Source organism: Lithobates pipiens, unplaced genomic scaffold (genome assembly GCF_037356315.1).
Source record: "Lithobates pipiens isolate NorthernLeopardFrog02 unplaced genomic scaffold, aLitPip1_a1.2 Scaffold_16, whole genome shotgun sequence".
NCBI lineage: Eukaryota > Metazoa > Chordata > Amphibia > Anura > Ranidae > Lithobates > Lithobates pipiens.
In genome coordinates this window covers 64,218,129-64,242,583 of record NW_027507748.1, presented here as the reverse complement: position 1 = coordinate 64,242,583, position 24,455 = coordinate 64,218,129, and the positions used below count along the sequence as shown (strand labels likewise).

Genomic DNA, 24,455 nt, shown 5'->3' with positions numbered 1-24,455 from the left:
AACCATGCCCAAGGGACAAGGGAGAACAAGAAAGAAATAAGAGAAGAGGAGGAGGAGCAAGGAGAAGGGAGGGAGAGTGGAAGGAAATTCACCATGGACTTGGGGCCACCACAAGCATCACATAATAAATGGCCTAAACTGGTTAGATGTAGCGAAGGTAGGGAATAGTTAATCCAAGGTTCTGAAACTTAAAGGACTTTAGAGTGGGGGTCCTGTAAGATACTGGACATTTTTTCGTTTACCATTAAGGAGGTCATGCGATCTTTTATGGTTTCTTCCTGGCCTGATCAATATTTATTTATTTATTTATATATATATATATATATATATATATATATATATATATATATATATATATATATATATATATATATATATATATATATATATATATATATATATATATATATATATATATATATATATATATATATATTTTTTTTTTTATTTTTTTTTTTTTCTTTCGCCAATTTAGCTTGTAGCATGATGAAGGTTGAAAATTAAACAAGCCTATCCTACAACACCATATACCACCTTCCCTGTGTGTAAAGGAGGTCAGACATGTACATGGGAAGCCCACTTACTTCTCTCTCCAGTTTATTTATTGTGTCTATAAATTGGGACCATTTCCTGTGTCAGTGAACTTCCGCTCCGTCTGATGGACACTTACAATGTCCCTGAATTTCCTGTGTGCTATTTCTGTAAGGATGTGTCATATGGAGGAAGCCAGTGCCTGAATTACAATAGTGGCATCAATCATTATCTTAGTTACAAAGGGGATGTAAACTATATACCAGTATACGCTCCAAGTCTGGGTCCAACATGAAAAGGCTTTAAAATTCCAAAGTATGGCTGTACTAGACTACAATTTAAAGCTGAACTCCATTCTGATATAAAAACACAATAAAATGTAGCTCTTTATTCATGATGTCCGGCCATTTTTAAAAACTTTGTTTTGCATTGATACATGTCCCCTGGGGCAGGACCCGGGTCCCCAAACCCTTTTTAGGACAATAACTTGCATATTAGCCTTTAAAATTTGCACTTTTGATTTTTCACCTTCGGGTCCCATAGACTAACGGTTTTCGGATGTTTGTGCAAACTTTCAGTACGTTTGCCGCAAACCGAACCGAGGGCTGGGTCCTAGGTGGGTTGTAGTTTCTCCTTTATTTGGGTTGTGGTCCCTTTAAGGGGGGGCAGCAAAAGCCACAGTGTGGAGTTACTCAGGGATTCTAACCCCCTGGAGGGAGAGATTCCGGGGTGATATGTTGAGAAATGGAAAGGCTCATTCAGAGTATTCTTAGGATTATGAAGCCCCAATATGGCCTCTAACCCCGACTACAGGTACTGTGGCCTTAAAAACGTAAACACACCAGCGAGAGAGGGCTGAAAAGGGCAGGAAGCATCCAGTAGGTGCCCATGATATGTTTAGTGTAGCAGTACACAGTTGTGAGGTCTGCGAGCTATCTGGGCTCTGATTTGTCTCAATCTCTGGAGAAGGCAGGGACTTCAAACCCTGCTTTGAAACAAGGTTATGCTGTTGGTGAGCTGAGGTTTTGATTTTGAGTACCAGAGTTGTGGACTGCTTTGTTTATCTCATGCTAAAGATACGTTATTTTTATTTCCCTTTAGAAACAAGGCCTCATTCACACTGGACGTCTTTACAGCTGCTCCTTTGGAGTTTTCTTTTCCTGCCCCTAAACCCCCCTGCACGTTAGCCTATAAGTCCATGCACACATATAGGCTTTTAGCAGTGTTTAGTGGCAGGAGAGTTTGGAGGCAGGAAAAAACAAAAAAACATTGCCAGTGCATCCAGGAGCAGAAAAGTTTTGGTAGAAAAAAAATAAACACTTGACGCTACTAAACATGGCTAAAGGCAGCTAAATGCTAGACGTGTTTAGCACTTCAGCATTTATTCAATAGCCAGAATAAATTGCAATTCCGGCCAATCAAATAAAGGCCCAAACACCAAACGTTGCTAAACTCTACTGACCTGGTTTTAAAAAACAAAAAATAAACACAGCCTAGGTGAGTTTTTAATGCGGATTTTCCCCCTACAGGAGAAACCGTGTTTTACAATAAACCAGTGTGCATGAGGCCTAAAGACTCCGTTTTACCATACACGACTTGCTACTGATCTGAACCCCAAATATCTCACTAAATAATATTTAGCTAAACTTTCTGCTCAACTTCTAAATTATTGCATGCATTATTTAATGCCAGCATAAGGGAAAAGTAGCACTTGTGATTTTAACCAGTGGCGTCACTAGGTTTGGTGTCACCCGGTGCAGAAATATTTGGTATCACACCCCCCATCAACTATAGTCCCCCCTCAGTACAGACCCCCCTCCTGCAGTATAGATCCCCCTCCCTCAGTATTTGACCTCTCACCGCAGTACAGAAACCCCCCCCCACATCAGTATAGACACCCCCCCTCACTACAGACACCCCCTTCCTCAGTTTTAGACCTCCCCCTCAGTACTGACACCCCCATTAGTATAAACCCCTCCCTCCCTCAATACACCCCCCCCCCCCAACATTAGTATAGACAACCCCCTCCCTCAATACAGACACCTCCATTGGTATAGACAGCCCCCTCCCTCAGTACAGACACCCCCCACAATAGTATAGACACCCCCCTCAGTACAGAAGCCCTCACATCAGTATAGACACCCCCTCCCTCAATACAGGACCCCTCCACATTAGTATATACAACCCCCTCCCTCAGTATAGACACCCCCCTCCCTTAGTACAGAAGCCCCCACATTAGTATAGACACCCCCTCCCTCAGTGCAGAACCTGCCCACATTAGTATAGCCACCCCCCTCTCTCCGTGCAGACACCCCCATTAGTATAGACACCCCCCCTCCCTCAGTACAGAACCCCCCAAATTAATATAGACACCCCCCCCCCCCGCCTCAGTACAGACACCCCCTGTGATTTTCACATGGAAAACAAATAAGGGACAGAAGATGCCCGGTCTTCAACCAATCACTTTTAAGCATAACCAAATCTTGCAGCTCAGGGAATGCAGACTACGTGTAGATCAGACAGTATGTAAATACAGTAACAACACTTTTACAAACCATAATGGTCTGTTTTGTTTTATGTAATCACAATGCAAGTTCTTGAAGCGCGAATTCACACTCTCAATCAACATTGACTATGTTCAATCCTTATGCTGCTAGCATTAGTAAATATATATCATTTACTGGTTTGTCTGGTTTGTTTACACATTTCTTCAGTTATTTCCCAGTTTCCAGGCCTAGGCAAAGGAGGTCATACATCCCAGGAGTTCAGGAGAGATGGGGGGTTCCCAGTTAAGCACACCCTCCTGCCTGCATGTCTGAGCAAAGGGCAGATGGATTCCAGGAAGTAAATGCTACATGCATCATCTGCCCTTACTCTAGATGGCCATGGCCAGAAACACTAAAGGGGTGTTTTTCAAAAAGTGATTTCTGAGCAAAATAAACAATGGAGACATGGATGGATGGGTGCATTTGCTTTGAATATTAGAAATGAATTTCGTGTTTTTGGTTTGTGGTGCTCAGACACGGAGTAGTTCTGCTTTAAACATAGCTGAAAATCCTTTTGTAAATGTTACAGAAAAAAAAAAAAAGTCTGTTACCATGGTGATGGCAGACACAGCAGGAGAAGTGAGAATGGGGGGTGCAGGCTCTAGTTGTGACTATTCAGTCTATCCCCAGCTAGTCCTAATTACCAGGCAACACCCGACAAAGACTAGTAAAGCACCATAATTTAGACTTTGTTCTGGTTGCAGTGCTCTATGTCTGTGATGACACTTCTTCCATGAATTCAATTCAGTGCAATGAACGTTTCTGGGATGGGTATAAATCCTATAAAAGGGGGAGCATCCAAAGGTGGCCCTATATTAGCAGAATTTCATTTCAACATTCTTCATTTTAAAGCGGAAGTAAAAAAATTATATCTGGGGGAGAATGGTGGTTGTGGTGGATGGGTCGGGGGATGGGATATTTAGGAGTCTGTCCTCAGCCCCCTTCACAACACAACTCCCCCCCCCCCCCCATCAGTGTCCACAGTCCCCCTTTACATCACAGTCTCCCCTTTAAAACAGTCCCTGTGTCCTCAGTTCCCCTTAGCATCACAGCTCCCCTTTACATTACAGTGCCCCTTTTACATTAGGCACTGTAATGTAAAGGGGGACTGAGATGTAATGTAAAGGGGGGCTGTGATATAAAGGGGACTGCATTGTAAAGGGGGGCAGTGATGCAAAGAGGACTTCACTGTAAAGGGGGGGGCAGTGATGTAAAGGGGACTGCACTGTAATATAAATGGGGGATGTGATGTAAAGGGGGCTGTGATGTAAAGGGGACTGCACTGTAATATAAAGGGGGGCTGTGATGTAAAGGGGACTGCACTGTAATATAAAGGGGGGGGCTGCGCTGTAAAGGGGGCTGTGATGTAAAGGGGGCACTGTAATATAAAGGGAACTGCACTGTAAAGGGGGACAGTGATGCAAAGAGGACTGCACTGTAAAGGGGGACAGTGATGTAAAGGGGCACTGTGATATAAAAAGGGGGCTGCACTGTAAAGAGGGGCTGTGATGTAAAGGGGACTGCACCGTAAAGTGCCCCTTTACAGTGCAGTCCTCTTTATATTAGTGTACCTTTACATCACAGCCCCCCTTTAGATTATAGTCACCCTTTACATTAGAGTGCCTCTGTAGTCTGCCCTCTTCCCTCCTTTCCTCTCTAACCTCAATCTCTGCAACCCCTGCTCAGGACTTCTACTTGCAGGGCAGAGGCTGTTCACGGTCTGTGCCGGCTCCCCCGCTCGCCAGCCCGGTCGACTAGGCCATGCTGTTAGCAGGGCAGGGGGCGACGGGAGCTCTCGATTCTGATCTGCAGCTCCTCCAAACTACTGCCCTGCTGATTGGATGACATTGATGGCCTGGAGGAGTTGGGAGAGGACACATGGGCATGGCCGCACAGCGGCAGATGAGCGGTGACTGCTGTCTGCGATAGCTTCATACGGACCGCAGTTGCCGCTCCCCCCCCCCAGCTGTGCAGCCCGGTCAGCAACAGGCCACAGATCGGCACCGGTTCGTGGCCCAGGGGTTGGGAGACCCCTGATTTACAGGAATGAAAATTACAAATGCATTAAGTTTTGTGCTCATCAGGCACGCACCTAAAAAGTCGGCAAACATTTTATCAATTTATAATCATTCTTTGGATAAGCACCAAAGACTGAATTTGAATTTTCCCCACGATTATCATCTTTCTATTGCTTATGAAGCTTGGACTGAAACTGTAAAGTGTTTGCATAATACACTAGCTGACCTGAGTTCCCAAGTGTTTTCTTCACTGCCAGACCCTGAGATAAGAACACTCAAAACTATCAATGCTGGCGAGCCGAGTAGTGGTTAAGCGGCATCTTGGCAAGCTCATGCAACCTCGGTTGGACGGTCCTTTCCAGGATCCATTCACTACTGCAACACAGCTTTCAGGTAAGCCCACCTGGATATATGCATCCCATTGCAAAAATGTTTTTAATGCCTCCCCATGGTGATATCGGCACTCCAGGCAAATTCTACCACTGGTTTACGAGTCAAGGAAGAGTCACTGTTTGGTAAAAAAAGCCACTCGCCAAGCTAGATGAAAGCTTTCAACATATGGTTTGCTTTGCTACTGCCTTTTAGGAGTGTTGCCTAAGCTGATAATTTTGCAGACAGGTAGGTACATGCTTACCTCAGTGGATGCAGCATCTGACCCCCGACGTGACGGAGAACCGAGCAATCAAAGGCCACTGATGGATTGGTTCTCGGTCTTTAGAGAACAGAGACACAGTGACTGCTGCCCCGTCAACGCTCACTGGAGAGGGGGCAGGAGTGGCTGGCTCAGGCCCTCAGCGGCACACAGAGTCTGAGCCAGCTGCCGGTTCAGGCAACTGGGTGGATACCATCAATATTGTGCACTTTTACCCCCTTCCTGCCCAGGCCAATTTTTTCAGCACCATCACATGTTGAATGACATTGCTTGGTCATGCAACATGCTTAAGCAGTTGTACCCAAATAAAATTATTTTTTTGAGACAGATAGAGCCTTTCTTCTGGTGGGATTTAAAGAGGAACTGCAGTCTGCTCACATAAGTTGTAATAAAAACATCTTTGCCATTCTGAATCTTCCTTCCCACTACTTTGCATATTTTATATATTCTGTACTTGCCAAATATACTGCAGAAATCTCCTTCTGCTGAGTCTGGCTGCAATCATTTTAACTGTGGGCAGCTGAAGCTGCTGCCTGTTCACTTCCTGGATTTCTGCAGCTTTCATTGGCCCTCTTATGACTCACACCCCCCACCTGGCACACTCTCACGAGAGTGAGAGAGCTGTGCATGATGCAAAAAGCCTAGGCTAATGACCAGACGAAAGAGAAAGTGGGCTGTATAAGGTATTAACTGGCAGATAAAAAGGTTTTCCTATCCAAAGTTAAAACAAGGGCAGAGGATTTTTATTTTTTGCTAAATGAACGAACATTTTGAAAAAAAACAATTTGTTTTTGTTAAAAACGCTTAAAATAAGCAATTTTTCTTCATCACCAATGTGCACTGAGGCTGCACTGATAAGGAGGTACTGACAAGGCTACACTGATGATCAGTGCCGATTATCAGTATAAATGCTGCACTCACTGTGCCCCGATAGATCAGCTCTCCTTTCCTCACACATTGCCTCTGTGTGAGAAAAGGAGAGCCAATAACAGCCGATAACTGGCAAAGTCTGTTTACATCTGTGTCAGCTGCGATCACAGACGCTTCGGAATGTGCGCTCCAGGGGGCACACAGGGTAAGCACGTTCTCAGGAGGAAGTCCATGAAAGTGGTTAAAGTTGGGATCTCTCCAGGGTCTGAACCGGATGAGTGACGTCAGCTGACAGCGGGTTTTCCCCTGCTGACGGTTGAATAAAGGTCACAGAAGCGCAGAGCGGACCGCACTCCTGTGAGCTATAGGTGCATCTAAATAGGCTCATACAGGTCCATCCATGGCTCTAAAGACACAGTAAAAAGGTAATTTCAGTAACCAGTCTAGTCATCATTTAGGCCCCATTCCCACCTGAGCGTTTTGTAGCTTGAAGCTACAAAATGCTTGAGGGGAAAAAATCCATTATTCTCTATGGAGATGGTTCACATCTCCACTCCAAGTCGTCTGAAGCTCAAACAAGTTCTGGACCCTTTTTTGTCGCTCGAATCGGGCAGATTTGGGTGTTTTTTTGGAGCAGGAAGCAGATGACAACATCTAAAAACAAAGCAACAAATGATGAGAGAAATTTATTTTCTATTGGCAAAAAAAAGAAAAAAGGTAAAAAAACGCCAGAAACTGCTATATGCAAACGCTCAACAAAACGTCGGAAAAAACGCTGAAAAACTCTACGCTCAGGTGTGAATGGGACCTAAGACAAGCAGCCTAAAGTGTCTACAGCCCCTATGACAAGATATAGTACACAGAGCTACAGGACACAACAATGACATAAGGGTCAGCAGAGGAACCATGGAGAACGAGGGGGTGGGGGGCACAGGATATTAAAAATCCTGAACGCTTAGGTTCCTTCACAGACTTTGGTGCAGTGTTTTGAGGCAGAGTAGGCAGGAGAGGTACATTGCATTCTTAGAGGGGCAGCTTTTGTTATCTTTAAAAAAAAAAGTTATGTGCTAGAACAGAGTTGATGTCTCGAAGGATGTGACTGATGGAAATTGCAGCTAACCTGCAGTGTGCTCTAGCCTACCTATCCTGCTGTCCTAGAACTAGCTTGACACTTTGACCCTCATTCTGAAAAAAGGGGCCCACCAGAAAAGGGAGGACCTGACAGCGTGCCGATTACAACTTGGAGAAGTGTACTTGCTCTATCAGAATGTGGAAAGAGCATTCCCATTCTGGAATGGAGATGGAAAAAGCCCATTGTTGACTCCAGGCTGCTGATAATGAAGGTCACAGAAGTAGTATAAACAATTCTGAGCAGATTTCACAGTCAATTTGATTTCAGTGGAATATGAAGGCACTACTCCTCCAGGGAGATCTTTATTAGCATTAGCCATTCACAGACAGGCAGACTTCTCTCCAAAAGCGATACAGACATCCGCCCATCCCCACTGCCTATAAAGCCCCGGTGAAGTAATACTTTTGCACAGAGAATTTCCTTTTGGATGCCTTCAACATATAGAAAGGTTCATTATTGACCCCCTAGAACTGTCCAATACCTGCACAAGCACTGCACCATCCTATCAAAACGAGGAAAAGCCATACATTTTACAAAATTATCAAACAACCCCCTTTGGATCTACTACAACTATGTAGTCCACGGGTTTTTCTGAAAGAATATCAAATGAATGGATGGTTAAGGTGGGACCTCATCTTACATAGTTTTGGCAAATGAAAAGTGGATTGTTCAATCAGGTTTTAAGGTGGATAGACAGCTCAGGGTCTTTTTCCACAACAGACTAAAGATGTCTTTGTAGATTCTTTCAGCTTCTCTGCAAGCTCAAGAAATACTTTGATAGATGCAGTGAATCGCTAGAATTAACTTGTCAATCTGCGAAAGTCCAGGGAAGATATTTACCAAGACAAGCTTCGTCTCCCCTCCTCCCCTCTCTCGCCTAAAACTTTAAAAGACTGAGGATTTTCTATTTCCGGCAAACCAATCTTTTTTTTTTTTTTTTTTTTTTTTTTCACATAAAACTGTTCCTTTACCATTATCGCATCTGAAGGGATCAGCAACTGGCAGGAAAAGGATTAAAATATTAAACTTTGAGGCTTAACAGATTTAGAGGATAACAAGGTGCAGAAATCAAAGCGGCTTCCAGAGACGTATACGTTTTGATGTAGACAGGTAAGGTCCTACAGCTCAAGAAGAAAAGACCTTTCTAACCCCAGAAAAGCCAATGTTCAATGATGGACAGTATATATTAGGTACTGCAATGTGCATTTGTACAAATGTATATACAGCCCAGAGAGTCAGGATAATAATACACAACTAGGTGGTGCTATAAAAAAAAAAAAAAGAGAAAAGAAAAGAAAAAAAAAAAATGAAAAAAGGTGAGAAGAAATCCATTGCAACTACTGAGGAGCCGTAGTGCTAAAATGCAGAGTGCTAACTGGTTGCTGGGTGTTACAGCACATGACTGCTCTATGGAGCATAATATAAGATATCAAATTCCAACACATTTTATGAATAGTCTATTTTTAACAAATCCAACACGCACACAAAACAGGACTGCAGAGCATCAGTGAAATTGTCATTGTGTGAAGGGTCAGTCCAAGCAAAGCTGGATTTCCACTAATAGATGGACACTGATAGGCTGAATTACCCATTGGCAGCTTTAGGAATAATGAATAAAGCCGTCGCTGTCAAACAGAGCCTTCCGCACAACCCACAATGGGAGCACATCTCATTATGACCTGCTGCATCCGAAAAAATTGCAGAAGTAGGTTAAATGCAGACTGAGAACAGACATCCACACTACTTTAATGAAAAAGGAATCTGCTGGCCTGCGTTTGACGTGAACTTCGAACCCATGATCAAAACACCTACTGTCTACTTGAGCCCTTAGTCTTTTGAAAGATGGCAACAGCAGACCTCCTTGAAGCCTCATTCATTCTACTGCGTCCTGAATACTACACCTTCTACTACAATAACCTAATGGATTAAAGGCGGCAGGGGAGGACGACCAAGACCTAAATAGTTATGGGTAACTTTTACATGTAATCAATAATGGAACATAAAGACTTTCAAACAAGCATCCTCAAAGACATTGCAATGCCTCCTACCTGGATCAAGACGCTCTGCACAATCCCACAGCTTAATACACAACAATAGGGTTATTAAAACATAAAAAAGTGTAACATTTCAACCAGATTTTGTACTGGAAAAGTGAAAACTAGTAAATTTGGGTTGCTGAATGTTAAATATTGGCTTGGATAACGTAAAAGTAAAAAACAAAAAGACAAAAATGAAAAAGAGAACAAAAAAAATAAGTCAACCTTTGTCTACTAGTTACACCAGTGTCTTAGATCTCCAGAGCCGTACCTTATAAAGAATTAAAGCTTCATCATCGCCACCGCCAAGTTCCCTGTGAATCCTCTGAGGACAATGACCCAGCAGTGGCACGCGATAACCAGCACCTTCCCTTTCTGGAGCCACCTCGCAGCTCAGCGTAGGTGCGGCAGGCAAGACACAACTTGAAGCTGTGTGTAACAGTGACAGCAGTAGTCGGCAAATTGATGGTTATATATACAGAAGAACATTCTTCTGTTTAACAAGAGCCATTGAACGCTTCCAGGGATTTTTTTTCTTTTAAAAAATGAGCAAAACAGGATTTGACTCTCTTCTTTCCCTGGACCAAAAGAAAATGTGAAAGGCTGAAAAGGCTTTATTTATCCGTGTTTAATCACAGCCAGACTAGTGACTGCTTGTCAGCTACGGAGCCCAAACCCCCACAGAGACAGAGCAGATAGCGTTACACGGATGCTGTTGCGAGCTAGAAATGCCATAAAAAGTAACGTGTGATTATCACGACCAAACAAAAGGTTCAATGCACAGCGACGCCTATAAAGGGAAACACGGGGGGGAAAGAGAAAGCCGCTCTTCTGTAGAGGTGCTTTATACAAGTCCCAATCACTTCATCAGGAGCGATCAGACCATCGGAGCATCTACAATATATGGTCAACGGTCTCTGACCCCCACACCTACTCCACGGCCAAAGGTAAATCCAATAGTATTAGGGCACTCAAGGGTTTTGCAGAGAAGGTAGATCAAAATAGCCCCCCCCCCCCTTTTTTTTTTTACTGTCAACGTTCCGATGAAGCTCGCCCCATCTTTCATATGGGCAAAAGTATGTGGACCCTTTCCAAATTATTAACCACTTCAATACCAGGCACTTTACTCCCTTCCTGCCCAGACCAATTTTCAGCTTTTAGCGCTGGCGCATTTTGAATGACAATTGTGCGGTCATGCCAAACACTGCACCCAAACTAAATTGTAATCATTTTGTTCCAAGAAATAGAGCTTTCTTTTGGTGGTATTTGATCACCACCGGGGGTTTTCATTTTTTTTTTTGCTAGATAAAAAAAAAGACCGAAAATGTAGAAAAAAAAATTCTTTGTTATAAAATTCTGTAAATAAGTACATGTTCTCCTTCACTGGTGGGCACTGGTGAGGTGCCACTGATAGGGCACTAATATGAAGCGCTGATAGGCGGCACTGGTGGTCAGATAGGTGGCACCGATATGCAGCACTGATGGGCATCGATAGGTGGCACTAATAGATGGCTCTGATGAGGAGGCACTGGCAGGCATTACTGCTGGGCACTGATTGGCATCCCTAGTGGTCCTGGGTGGGTAACCTCGAAGCGGCTGTGCTGATAATCAGTGCAGGCCCCCCGTCAGGAGAGCAGCCGACCGGCTCTCCTGTATTCGCATCGGTCAGCGCGAGTGAAGGAAAAGCCGATACATGGCTCTTTTGGACACAGCTGATTGGACACAGCTGATTACATGGTAAAGAGCCTACATCAGAGGCTCTTTACTGAGATTGGTGATGTGGCGTGTCAGACTGACACACCACACCAACGATAGGCGTGCTGCACGCCCCCGCGGCTTATCCTGCTGGACGTTCTATGATGTCTAGTCAGGATAACTTAACCACTTTGCGCAGGTCATTCTGTTATATGGCAGGTAGGAAGCGATTAAGTTCCGGTGAAGGGTACTGGTAATGCTACAGCAACATACAAGACATATATAGAGAGTCACGAGTCTGACTTAAAGCTTTTGTTACCCCAACATTTCATATTCCTGATATGTGCCTGCTGTAACATGCACTTGTATGAAGTATCATGTTCTTTTTGTATTGATTCCTTTGTGTGAAAATCTCTAGTGTTGCTGCAAGTCCCTCTGCTTTCCTATTAAAAGCTGACCCCACTAGACATGAGCGCACAGCGTGGTCAGTTCCCTGGCTGTGCTGGGAACTCAGTCTGCTCTCCTCCAATGGTCAGAATTGTCTGGGCACATCTGCCGCTGCACAGCCATTGACTGGAAAGATTAGTGTGTTGTTGTTTCTCCTCCCTCCACCTCTTATGCTGCTGAGAACAGAGAGAATGTGACCACTTAGAAAAAAGGCATTTATGTTTTTTTTTTATGTCTAACAAATGTTTTGCCTTTCATTTCCATTTTAAACTGAATGAGTTGTTTTATAAGGTGATCGTTTACAATCACTTTAAAGTGGAAGTTAACTTCCATCACTTACTTTTACCACTAGGCAAGACTTTAACAAGGCTTACCTAGAGGTAGTGTAAATATATCCTAAAAGTGCACCACTTAAGAGATATTTACTGTACATGCAGCCAGCGACATCACCGACGCCTGCGCTCTGAAGGAATGGCCACTCTTGCTGTTCCTTCAAAGCCTTGCTATGTAAAACGCGGCTTCTGGGTACATGTGCGGGATTGACGTCACCATGGCTCCGGCCAGTCACAGAGCTGGAGTCCATGAACTCTGAAGCAAGACAGGTGAATATGGATGTGGACTCCAGCTCTGATATCTCGGTGCGGGAGGGCTTTGTTTTAAAGCAAGTTTAATATAATGTGCTAGTATGTGATGCATACTAGCACATTATGGCTTTAGCTTGCAGGGTAAAAAAAAAAAAAGAAAAAGGAAAGTCCAGCAGTTTACAAAAATGTGTCCGGTTCTGCAGGAAGAAGCCAAATATTGATCCAAGTATGGCTGTTCCTGGTCACAAGCTGTCAATTTATCCATTAAAACAGCTTATAACACTGTATACCAAGCAGGCGTGAGAATGCTGAGATCATCTGATAGAAACATGTCAGATCCAAAACATAAGTATGTAAATCCTGACAATGCTAATCAGGTACTTAACAGTGTCCGTAATCCGGTGTTCTGCCAGATAGTGCCCTGCCATCATATAGTGTCCGCCCAATACTGCGCATGCGCAGTACAGAGCAGACGAAGCGTCGGAAAATCTCGGAAGATGAACGGCGCTGTGAGTGGAGGTGGTAGCCCCACTATCCAAGGGGACATAGGGTTGTGAAAATTAGAGGGCCCCTGGCGGGCTCACTTCGCTCGCCACGCTTCGGGCTCGGCCTCGCTGCACTCTGCTCTTTTATATTCCAACTCTATGTCCACTTGGATGGTGGGGATAGAACCTGGACTTACGGCGCAGGCGCCGTTCATCCTTGGGTATTTTCGGAATCTGTGTGCGCTGTGGACACTATCCGCTGGGGGACTGTATATGATAGGACACCGGCGCTGCCTTCAGTTTCGTGCACATCTCCAGCACCGCCATCTTGGATTTGGAAGTCAGCTGCGACTTTCTGATGAACCACATCTGGCTCCCCACTGTACATGAAGGAACTCAGGTGGCGCTATGTGACTGGTCCTGCAGCCCCCCCGGGACATGTGATGTGCCCCAGGAGGCTTCGGCCAAGGAATGAAGCCCGACAAGTGGCATCATCCTCACCCGAGCGAGGACTGTGGAAGTCAGAGTGGTGACCACTTGCAATTGATATATATATATATATATATATATATATATATATATATGTGCAACTCAGTTACTGATTGGGGGGAAGAAAGCAATGAAGCGGTACTTTACTGCCTGTGTGAAATTCCAATTGAATATAATATTAAAAGGCTTCTGGTCTATCCTTTTAATAAGTGCAAACAAATATCGATTGATCTCATCAGAAGCCTTGTCAGCAAACAATTCCCTGTCCCGACTGTTACCAGTTACATTGTTCCCAATTCAATATAGTACCCCTGACACCTATATTATAAAGAAAAGGGGAGGTTCAGCAGGAACCGGACAAATTTTCGATCCACGTATGGGCCACGTATGGGCAACGGAAGTGCAATGAACCAGTGTGAAGACTTACATAGAATTTATTCTTGTACTAAAGATGCAGATAATGGCCAACAATAAATTCATATTATGTACGTCGGCAGAATGGCACGGGCAGGCATATTGGCGTACAGGTACGTCCAGTTTTAAATACTGCCCTGACATCACGATCGTGTCACGGGGCGGCTGACCGAGGAGATGCCATTGTAAACAGCATCTCCCTGTTCTGCCTAGCAACAAGTGATGCTGATCTCTGCTCCATGTGATTGGAGCAGAGATCAGTATTCACTAACACAAAGCCCAGCCCCCCACAGTTAGTAACACGCCCCTAGGAACAATTAACCCCTACACTGCCACCCACTGGCTAACCCCTTCACTGCCAGTGTCGTTTACACAGGAATCACTGCATTTGTATAGCACTGATTGCTGTACAAATGACAATAGTCCCAAAAATGTGTCAAAAATATCTGATGTGTCCGCCATAATGTCGCAGTCATAATAAAAAATAAAAAAAAAGCTGATTGCCGCCATTACTAGTAAAAAAAAAAATGTATAAAAATGCCATAAAACTATCCCCTATTTTGTAAACGCTATAACTTTTGCGCAAACCAATCAATAATCGCTTATTGCGTCTTTTTGTTTTTTTTACCAAAAATATGTAGAAGAAAACGTATCGGCCTAAACTGAGGGAAAAAAATGTTTTTTATATATTTTTGGGGGATATTTATTATAAGTAAAAAATAATGCTTTTTTTCAAAATTGTCGCTGCATTTTTGTTTATAGCGCAAAAAATAAAAAACGTAGAGGTGTTCGAATACCACCAAAACAAAGCTCTATTTGTGGGAAAAAAAAGACATCAATTTTGTTTGGGAGCCACGTCGCACGACCGTGCAATTGTCAGTTAAAGCGATGCAGTGCCGAATCGCAAAAAGTGGTCTGGTCTTAAGCCAGCAAAATGGTCCGGTCTGAAAGTGGTTAAAGGATCAGTTTGCTTTTATAGGAAAATCTGTAAGGTGAACTTACACAGGACCCCCTCTTCATCCCCGCCCCAGGACCGCGATGCATACTAGCTCATTTTGCTTTGTCAGTTTTTATTTTTCCCCATCTGGGTTTACAACCGCTTCAGCCTCGGAACATTTTCCACCTTAACGACCAGGCCATTTTTTTTGCGATGAGTCGCTGTAACTTACAATTGCGTGGTCATGTGACGTTGTACCCAAACAAAATTGATGTCCTATTTTTCCCACAAATAGAGCTTTCCTTTGGTGGTATTTGATCACCTCTGTTTTTTTTTTATTTTTTGCGCTATAAACAAAAGAAGAGCGACAATTTTGGAAAAAACACACAATATTTTGTACTTTTTGCTATAATAAATATCCCCCAAGTTTATTTTAAAAAAAGCTAATTTTTTTCCTCAGTTTTTAGGCCGATATGTATTCTTCTACATATTTTTGGTAAAAAAAAAAAAAAGAACAATATTGATTGGTTTGCGCAAGTTACAGCGTCTACAAAACAGGGGATAGACTGATGGCATTTATTATTATTATTAAATTTTTTTTACTAGTAATGGCAGCGATCTGCGATTTGTATTGAGACTGCGACATTATGGCAGACACTTGACACATTTTTGGGTCAACTGATAGTTATACAGCGATCGGTGCTATAAAAATGCACTGATTACTGGATAAATATCGCCGGCAGGGAAGGGGTAACACTAGGGGGCGATCAAGGGGTTAACCGTGTTCCCTGACTGTGTGTTTTAACTGTAGGGGGAAGGGAATGACTATAGGAGATGATAGATCCTGGTTCTTAGCTATTAAGAACTCACAACACTCTGCATCTCCTCTCAGAACAGGGATTTGTGTGTTTACACACACGTCTCTGTTCATCCTCTCGTGCCCATGATCGGCCATGAGCATAGGCACCCCCGCTTAAAGGGACTGACTATAGCTACGAAGGTTTGCGGGATCATGCTGACCTGTCACAGTATGATGATGGCGGCTGGTCGGCAAGCAGTTAAAGATTATAGATATAGATATAGAGAGAGATATTTATATATATATATATATATTATTTTATATATATGTAACTGTCTTATACATGACTAACTGCTTTCCGACCAGCCGCCATCATCATACTGTGACAGGTTGGCATGATCCCGCAAACCGTTGTAGCTATAGTCGGTCCCTTTAAAATAATAATATATATATGTATATATATATATATATATATGTATATATATATATATATATATATATATATATATATATATATATATATATATATTTATTTATATTTATTTTTTTTTTTTAGAAAACTGTCATTCGGTTTTGGCTAAGTGCATCCTGAATTTTCGGTTTCAGCACCAAAATTTCCATTCGGCTTGAATGAAAAAAATAAAAAAGGAATCATCTATGTGCTGCCCAAGTCCTAACATTCCTTATAGGACATGTGCAAATCCTGAAAACACTGCAAAATATATGACCAGTCCAACTTTAAAAAACAAAAAAAATGTAGAAAAGGGTTTTGCGCACTAAACTTGTACTAAGCACATTATTCCCACTTCATCTGGCAAAGAAAAAGCGTGTGCCGGCCAATAGGAAACCGTGAAAGATTCCAAGAAGCCAACTGATATAAACTACATCTGGGATGACAGTTGTACCAGCGAGTGCCAGCAGAAAAGGTCCTGAATCAGGACGAGATTCAAATGGGATTGCTCACTGCTGGTGACATAACATCTTGGCATGCTACAGATTTTTTATGCTCGTTAAAAAGAGCAATGAAGAAGAATTAGACATAAATACAGCGTAGGTGATGCAAACATGGCATACACTGAATCAGCTCTATGCATACCCCGATTCCGAGCTAGAATAAAAATATGACAAAGGCATGAGTAATTCCAACAACAAGCATCAACTACCTAACTGGCAAAGTCAGGAGGGAATATAAAATCCCTTTACCAAGAGTGGCAGCATGGCAGCAAAGAGCTACAAGTCTAAAGCCCCATACACACTATCAGATTTTCTGCTGATTTTTGTCTTCAGATTTACCAAAACCATGTAGTGCAAGGGCCTGTCTGATTGCATACACATTGAAACTCCTAAGATTTGACCTCATATTATATGGTTTTGGTAAATCTGAAGGAAAAAAAATCTGCAGAAAATCTGATAGTGTGTATGGGGTCTTAGGCTGACCATACATTATACAATTTTCCTATCCAATTTCCTTTAGATTTACCGTAAACTATGTAGTGCAATGGCCTGTCTGATTGCATACAAATTGAAAGGGTTTAGGTGTGACCTCATATTGGAATCCTTGCTTTGTTACAATAATCCATTCAGTTTAGAAAAAGAAAAGGCATCTATATTTACACACAGTATTTAAAAAAAAAAATGAAAATACCTTTTTTCTCGTAATCACAACCTTTGCTCTCAGCTGCATAAGGCTTCATTCACACCAAGGTGATTTGAATCGTAGGCGGAATCAGCAAAATCCAGGACGCATTTGCAATGCCATTATTTCTTAATGGTACCCAGATTGCCAAGCAGCAAAAACGCATTAAAATCAGGCCAATAATGGCACCACCAAACGCTCTTGGATCTGTGCCAAGATTGGGTACATGAGCTCCTCTGGAGTGTTTTTGGAGCACAGGGAGGCCTATTCAAGTGAATGGGGCCGCTCCAAAAATGCTCCACAAAAAAGAAAAAAAGCTTCACACTGAAGCACTAAAAATAGCACCTGTATAGCGCCTGAAAAAAGCGTCTTCATTCACTCCAGTGTGAAAGCCAGAGGGCGCCACAAAAAGTCCTACCAGCAGCTTCTTTGGAGCGGTGAACTCGCTGCTCCTCCACCGCTGCTCCCCATTGAAATCAATGGGGCAGCGCTGCGATAGCGCTGGTAAAATGCCGCTCCGGCAACGTTTTGCAGGCTGATTTCACCCCATTTCGGCCTCTACCGCCAACGCCTGGTGGAGGCTCGGTGTGAAAGCCGTCACTGCTCTATGCTTATGTGTGAATGGAGTCTAAGGGGCTTGGAGAGCTGGAGACTTCTGAGCGGATGGTGGGGGTTGGGTGCGTCAGCAGGAAGCAGATAAAAAGCAGCACACGGATCTTCTCAGTGCTTAGCTATGCGTAGGGTCAGCACAGGTATGAACCCTGGAGTACAGCCAGGCTGTTCTAAGTAGAATGCAAAGAAAACTGACCATGCTGGAATGGATAAGTGGGCTTCAATGCTTAGTGTGGTCAGTTTGAAATAGGAAAACAAAGGGACTGGCAGGATTACTAGGGATTTCACACAAAAGGAAGCAAAGGGAACAGGATACTTTTATTATACAAGTACATGGTAATACAGACCTACATCAAGAATACGCAGTGTTGTGGAAACGCACTTTAAATGAGTCAATACACTGGAAAACTAGTTTGTGTGGAAGTATGGATGCCAGCTTTGTATCAGCTCCCTGTTCACAAGAACTAGAGAACAAGATGTAGTATGTCCTCATGTATGTACATTAAAAATAATAAAAAAAAGTTAAATATTGTATTTCAATGTAATAGGCAGCAGACTACAAACTACATTTGATTTGGGAACAATGTACCTGATAACAGTCTGACAATGCATTAACATACAATGCACCAACTCAGTCCTTGAGATCTTTAAAAGTTAAAAGCCCCGTACACAAGGTCAGAATGTCGGGGGACATTTGCCGGTACAAAAAATACCTGGCCGACATCCTGCCCCTGTGTATGTCTGCCTCTCCAGCTTCTGTAGGACATGTATGCTGGAAAATCAGCCGCCGACCGACCCCTGATCAAGGATCGCAGCCAATGGAGTATTCTGGCACGGGGGGGGGGGGGGGGTCCCTCTTTTAGAAAACACCAGCTTGCGTGGTTAGTGCAGCTGCTCCCCATCAGCAGCGGGGGCAGGGGAAGCCATCCCCTCCGGGAGAAGACAATGTCTCAGCAGGAGAGATTACCTTCAGCAGTGTCTGTGTTGATGGGGGAATCGGTGAAATTCACACCGTCGATGGCCGGCCTTACAGAAAAAAAAATAAAAAATACATACTTTTGCAGAAAACAAAAAAAAAAAAAAAAGTGCCTTTAACCCTTTGTTAGATCAGTGTGCACATATTTACAATAAGATCTGCCAGCATAGTACAGACAGGGTTAATTATGGCAAACACAGCTCAGCTGCCCCATCATAAACATTACCTAGAAAGCATGATTAAAGGCGGAGCGCCACCTAAAAGGGGAAGTTCTGCTTATTTGCCTCCTCTCCCCCTCCGCTACCACATTTGACAGCTGGTTTTGACAGGTACCCGCACCCACTTCCGGATTAGTTTGCCGTGGCAAAGTCAGACGGAAATTCAGCCCCCCCCCTCCTCCTCCTCCTTCCCCCACTGCCAGGCCATTCGCAAAGTGTAGCGTGCTTTGTGAATGCGCCGTAGGGAATCGGCTGTGAAGTCACAAGGCTTCACCGACTGTTTCTCTTACCCGAGATGGCGGTGGTAGACACTGCTGGATTCGTGGACAGGTAAATGTCCTAATATTAACCACTTTAGCCCCAGAAGGTTTCACCCCCTTCCTGACCAGGCCATTTTTTTCGATACTGCACTGTGTAGCTTTAGCTAACAATTGCGTGGCCGTGCGGCACTGTACCCCACAAATAGAGCTTTCTTTTGGTGGCATTTGATCACCTCTACCGTTTTTTTTTGCAAACCCGACAATTTTAAAAATAAAATTTTTTTACTTTCTGCTATAAAACACATCAAATAAAAAAAAAAAAAAAAAAAAAAAAATCTAATTTCTTCATCAATTTAGACTAATATATATTCTGCAACATATTTTTGGTAAAAAACAAAAAAACCAACAAGCGTATATTGATTGGTTTGTACAAAACTTATAGCAACTACAAACTATTGGATATAGTATCATATATTTATGGCAAAAAATAAAAAATTAACTAGTAATGGCAGCGATCAGCAATTTTTAGTGGTACTGCGGCAGACAAATCTGACACTAAGTGACACTTTTTAGGGACCAGTGACACCAATACAGTGATCAGAGCTAAAAAAAAAAAAAAAATGCACTCTCATTTTACTAATGACACTGATAGGGAAGGGGTTAACATCAGGGGCGGTTCTAATTGTGTGGAGGGATGCTTTGACTGGGGGAAGAGAGAGAGATGTGTTCCTGCTTAGCAGGATCTCTCTCTTCCCCTCTCACAGAACAGTGATCTACCTTGTTTACATAGGCAGACCACCATTCTGCGTCTCTCGCTGGGTGCTGGCGCACACCAGCCACTGATTGGACACAGCGAGAACGCCCCCCCCCCCCCCCCCCCCAAGTTAGAATCACTCCCTAGGACAATAAAAATGCCATAAACCTATCCCCTATTTTGTAGATGCTATAACTTTTTACGCAAACCAAACGCTTATTGCGTTTTTTTTTAAACAAAAATATGTAAAAGAATTACGTATCGGCCTAAACTGAGGAAAAAGATGTTTAATATTTTTTGGGGATATTTATTATAGCAAAAAGTAAAAAATAATGCGTTTTTTCCAAAATGGTCACTATTTTTTTGTTTATAGCGCAAAAAATAAAAACCGCAGAGGTGATCAAATACCACCAAAAGAAAGCTCTATTTGTGGGAGAAAAAGGAAGTCAATTTTGTTTGGGAGCCACGTCGCACGACCGCGCAATTGTCAGTTAAAGCGACTCAGTGCCGAATCGCAAAAAGTGCTCTGGTCAGGAAGGGGGTAATAAAAAGTGGTTAAGGAATTTTCAGAAAATGATATGTACAAATGAAAGCAATATGTTAAAAAAACATTTGTTTAAAGTAAGGCGACATGTCCACTGACACCCGCTGCTATCCGATCCTTTCCGTGAAATCCAGATGGATGGAGACGTTATTTTCCATCCGTCGGGCGGATTGGATGAAAACAGACAAGCGGTTCAGTTTTCATCAGATCTCCCCATAGAGGACAGCGGGGCTCTGACAGGTCCGTCTTTGCACAATGAGTAGAGACGGACCTGTCATCTGCCTGCTCAGCGGAGCCATCCCCCACCGAGCAAAGCGGAGTCCGCCATGCGGATCGCCCAGGTGAAAGAGCCATTATGCTACATGAAAGAGAACATGCAACAAATATAAAACTAGATGTTAACTGCAAAAATGTAAATACACCTTAAACCACGAGAATAAAAGCCGACTGCTATAAGCAGCCACAGCACTAGTATATCTTTCTCCCAATTCCTGCAACTGTCCCTTTTGGTGGACAGTTTAGATTGCATACACAGTAAATATGGATAAAAACAAAGACAAAAAGGCATTTTAAATAAACAAAAAAAAAGGAATATACTAAATACCATCATTAAAAGGTATGCAATAACACATAATGGTGCATACAATCACTAGAACACAATATGTTTCACTATAAATCAGCATTTCTACTTTTTTTTTTTTTTACCATGGAGGAACCATTAGAGCCGGTTCACACAGCGGGCGATGCGAGGCGACACGACTCGCCTCGCTTTCTTAAGTCGCCCCCGTTCTGTACAATGGAACCGTTCTGAGAGGAGCGACTCGAGTCGCTCCGACTCAGAAAAAAGGTTCATGTACTACTTCTGGGCGACCTCGGGGCGACTTGCATTGACTTCTATACAGAAGTCATCTGCAAGTTGCCGCTGAGGTTGCGGCAGGTCGCGGCGAGGCAAGTCTGTGTCGCCTCGCCTCGCCTGCAGTGTGAACCGGCCCTTAGGCTTAATGTACACGGGACGTTTAACAACCTCTTCTGAATGATTTAACTTGACAGATAGTAACTGACATTTAAAACAGTCAGTTTTTCCACGCTTACATGCTGCGTTTGCGCTTAGAAGCGTTTTTTTTTTTCCAAATAGTCACCAATTAAAACTGCCTGTAAACTAAATGCAGCTAAAAGCGAGTTACTGCATTTACAAGCTGTTGGAGGCTTTTGGAATGCCTCTGCACACCTGTCCTAAACGCACTTTTTTGCTTTCCAAAAATTGCTTCTAAACTCAACTGCCTTGAAACGACTGTAAACTACCTTGTGTATATGTACTGATAAGATAACAGAGGAGAGTTCAGGAGCATCTAAAAAGAAATTCCCAACTGCTCCTAAATGTCCGGTTACAAGCAGCAATGTACATGAAGCCTAAAAAGACCTTCAGGTCTCAGGGAACCACTGCTAATACTATAGCAACAGCTCATGGTACATTGGTGTGATGATCACTGGGAAGAATGCTCCTTCCATCGGTGGTCATTGGGAAGAATCCCCCCCCTTACAACTCGCTCATTTGTGTCAGCTATGTATCTAAGAAGCAGAAAATGCTCACAGCTCAAGGAACCCCTCAGCAACTTCTGGAGGAACCCTAAGGCCCCATACACACTATTAGATTTTCTGCAGATTTTATTCTTCAGATTTACTAAAACCATGTAGTGGAAGGGCCGGCCTGATTGCATACAAATTGAAACTCAAGGTTTGACCTCATATTATATGGTTTTGGTAAATCTGAAGACAAAAAAAATCTGCAGAAAAACTAATATAGTGTGTATGGGGTTTTAGGTGCCATTAAACCCTGGTTGAGAAAGGTTGAACTAAACCAATAGTTACATTTCAGAGATGGAAAAATGCAATATATCAGACTAATTTTAATATTAGTAAAAAGCAATCTAAAAAGGTACAAACATAAAAAAAACAAAAAATAAAAAAAAACACTGCTATATAGTAGTACATAGTCACATTCCACTGGACTTGTTCTGTAAACCTGAAGACATGTTGTAGCCTATCCAAGCCACTTCTAATGAGTGTCAGGGAAATATCCCAGCATTTAGGTCCCCATGCTTGAATATTTTTCTGATACTCATAACTGAAGAAATAGCATGGAGGAGCTACAAAATGTTTTTCATCAGAGATCAAGCTCCATTGAATTTGACTACTGCTAAATAAATATACCAGGACATGGATAAATGAGAACCATCACAAACCAGCATCAGACCATAAGAAAATAACAGCCCTGCAGGGAAACTGTATTCACCTTCCCTTCAAAAGATTACTCTCAGTAAATTGGCAAGAAATGACTTACTGTGTGAAGATGTCATTTTCTACGCTCCCACAATGGACATTACAAAGCACAAGAGAGAAGTGAGAACCTCCGAGGATTCTACCATCCCCAGAAGTCAGGAAGTGCAGGCATCATCAACTGCTTCCTGCGAACACCGATAACCCTTCCATTCTATATATAAGGTTATCGCCCACAAAACGGGACATTCATTGCATATGGAAAGTTCAGTGTTTAGCTTAAGGAATAGTAATATCTGACTACAGACATGCAATAAAAAAAAAACAAGAAAAAAAAAAAACAGTCTAATACAAAAAAATGGTTTACCATCACCCTCGGTTTATGTAGCCGAATCATTCTCTTGCAAAATGCTCTTTAGCTATGACAGGAAAGCTAGACCTAACATATTTACCCTGTCATATTGGAACATGGCAGCAGTAATTAAATCTTCTACATTTGCTTCCTCCTTGAGCTATTAAAATATAAATCACAAGCAATTAGATGCACTTGAGGTTGCATGTCTGATTGCTGGGAAGATATCATATAGAAGAACCAAGGGAAGTATGACTGGGAATAACAGGCAGATGCAATTCAATTAACATCTTCATCCAATACGAGGATATAAATCACACTTGCTTTAGAACTCTTCGTAAAACATACAGTAAAGCCATCACTTCTGGCCATTTCAATTGATAGATATCTGAATATATACATACATTTCAGATTAGTATTACAATCCATTAGTATTGAAGCAATATTAAAGAATATGTAAACCCCACATTCCATATTCCTAATAAACTATATTACCAAAGGTATTGGGACGCCTGCCTTTACGCACACATGAACTTTAATGGTGTCTAAATCAGTAGGGTTCAATACTGAGTTGACCCACCATCTGCAGCTAGAACAGCTTCAACTCTTCTGAGAAGGCTGTCCACAAGGTTTAAGAGTATGTCTGACTATTCTTGTGAGGTCAGGTACTAATGTTGGGCAAGAAGGCCTGGCTCGCAGTCTCTGCTCCAACTCATCCCAAAGGTGTTCTATCGGGTTGAGGTCAGTGTAGGCCAGTCATGTTCCTCCACCTCAAACTCATTTCATCCATGTCTTTATGGACCTTGCTGTGCACTGGTGCGCAGTCATGTTGGAACAGAAAGGGGCCATCCCCAAACTGTTCCCACAAAGTTGGGAGCATAAAATTGTCCAAAATGTCTTGGTATGCTGAAGTCTTAAGAGTTCCCTTCACTGGAACTAAAGGGCCAAGCCCAACCCCTGAAAAAAAATAAAAAATAAAACCCTACACCATATCCCCCCTTCCACCAAATGATTTGGACAAAGGCACAAAGCAAGGTCCATAAAGAGTGAGTTTGCGGTGGAGAAACTTCACTAGGATGCCAATAAAGTTTATGCACGTATAAAGGAAGGCGTCCCAATATTTTTAACAATATAGTGTACATATTTTCCTGACGCGGCTGAACAGGACTCATTAAGACATATTTGGACCCT

General features: G+C 42.7%; 1 protein-coding gene across 8 annotated transcripts in view; it reads right to left on the bottom strand.

Annotated features, from left to right (window-relative positions):
* Positions 1–24,455, bottom strand: part of TIAM1 (TIAM Rac1 associated GEF 1) — a 553,722-nt gene that overhangs the window by 54,348 nt on the left and 474,919 nt on the right. Inside the window, exon 1 of one of the 8 annotated variants that reach the window (XM_077480005.1) lies at positions 10,057–10,453. The exons of the other annotated variants lie outside the window; for them this stretch is intronic. The gene's annotated coding sequence lies outside the window, so the exon portion shown is untranslated. Of the gene's footprint in view, positions 1–10,056; positions 10,454–24,455 lie in introns of those variants that run through there. 8 annotated transcript variants of the gene reach the window in all.